The sequence below is a fragment of the Choloepus didactylus genome, chromosome 6, assembly GCF_015220235.1.
Source record: "Choloepus didactylus isolate mChoDid1 chromosome 6, mChoDid1.pri, whole genome shotgun sequence".
In the NCBI taxonomy this organism is placed as follows: domain Eukaryota; kingdom Metazoa; phylum Chordata; class Mammalia; order Pilosa; family Megalonychidae; genus Choloepus; species Choloepus didactylus.
Genome location: NC_051312.1, coordinates 16,453,927 through 16,455,722, shown reverse-complemented (window position 1 = coordinate 16,455,722; position 1,796 = coordinate 16,453,927). Strand labels below are relative to the sequence as shown.

Genomic DNA, 1,796 nt, shown 5'->3' with positions numbered 1-1,796 from the left:
TAGTACTTTAAGTACAGATGTTATAGTTAAAGTACAATTAAATAGCTTCATTACTGTAATCTGTGTTTCAGTGGCCATAACGGTGGAACCTGGCTGCTTGGATGACTGAATCAAAAACCTGGGTCATTGTCCATCTGATGGCAAAATACTAAATTGCCTCCATGATGCATGTGTAGAAAAAGAAGAACCTCCTCCTGAGTTGAAAATCAAAAGGAACACTAGATTTCATCACACATTCTTTAACTGCATTTGGATCTCTGTTCCTATGGATCAGGGAAATTACACCCGAGTGAAAGAATTTATCTTTCTCGGTATTACCCAGTCTCGAGAGCTAAGCTGGATCTTATTTGTCTTCTTATTTTTGGTGTACGTGACAACTCGGATGGGAAACCTCCTCATCATGGTTGCAGTTACCTGTGAGTCTCAGCTTCACACTCCCATGTACTTCCTGCTCCGTAATCTATCTGTTCTTGGCATCTGCTTTTCCTCATCACAGCTCCTAAGGTCCTGGTTGATCTTCTATCAAAGACAAAGACCATCTCCTTCCATGGATGGCTGTGTTGCTCAGATGTTCTTCTTCCACCTTCTGGGGGGAGCAGATGTTCTTTCTCTCTCTGTCATGGCATTTGATCGTTACTTAGCCATTTCAAAACCCCTCCACTATATGACCATCATGAATAAAGGACGATGCACTAACCTGGTAGTGGCCTCATGGGTGGGGGGGTTTATCCACTCCATTGTGCAGATTTCCCTTTTGCTGCCCCTCCCCTTCTGTGGGCCCAATGTTCTTGACACTTTCTACTGTGATGTCCCCCAGGTCCTCAAACTTGCCTGCACTGACACCATAACTCTGGAGCTCCTGATGATTTCTAATAATGGATTACTCAGTTGGTTTGTGTTCTTCTTTCTCCTCGTCTCTTACACAGTCATCTTGAGGATGTTGAGATCTCATGCTGGTGAGGGTAGGAAGAAAGCCATCTCCACCTGCACCTCCCACATCACTGCGGTGACCCTGCATTTTGTGTCCTGCATCTACATCTATACCAGGCCCTTCACTGCCCTCCCCACAGATCAGGCCATCTCTGTCACCTCCACTGGCATCTGCCCTCTGCTCAATCCCATGATCTACACCCTAAGAAATCAGGAAATGAAATCAGCCATGAGGAAGCTAAAGAAACTATTTGGGCATTCTGAAAGGATTTAAATTTGTGATGAGTGGGACGGCACCAAAATTTAAAGGCAGACTTTAATTTTGTTTTCTCAAAATAAGAAAAAATCACCTTAAGACCAAAAACAAATGGGCATCTATGGCTACCAGGAGTCCTAAAAGAGATTGGTCCTACAGTATGTACTGGGGACCATGTGGGTGATACTGCTTTCAGGTGAGGCTCATTTATGTATTCCGCTACTTACTTTCAATTATTTATTCCACAAATATTTGTGGAGCACATACTATATGCTAGGCTTCAGATTGCTGCAACAATTAAATGCACATACTTCCCTAGAGGCATTTGTTCAATGCTTTCATAAATGCTTTAATAAATATATGAACAAAGTGCTGGGGAAACATTGTAGGCACTTCAAAAGACATTTGACACTGAGTAGTGCTTTTCAAGGGGAAAAAGGCAGAGAAGACCATTCTAAGAAAAGAAAACAGTATAGCAGAGAAAAATGGTATGTGGTATGCCACGTTTGTGCAGGAATGAGTTCCGTGGAAACACCAAGTAGTTCACTCATGGGGTGAATACCAGTAGTTAATATTTAAAAGGAAAGTTGGGAAACAGAACTGCATTTGT

The 1,796-nt window shown here is 42.5% G+C and overlaps 1 pseudogene; it reads left to right on the top strand.

The window, feature by feature from the left end:
• Positions 1-265: 265 nt before the first annotated feature.
• LOC119536535 lies at positions 266-1,204 on the top strand (annotated as a pseudogene).
• Positions 1,205-1,796: the final 592 nt, after the last annotated feature.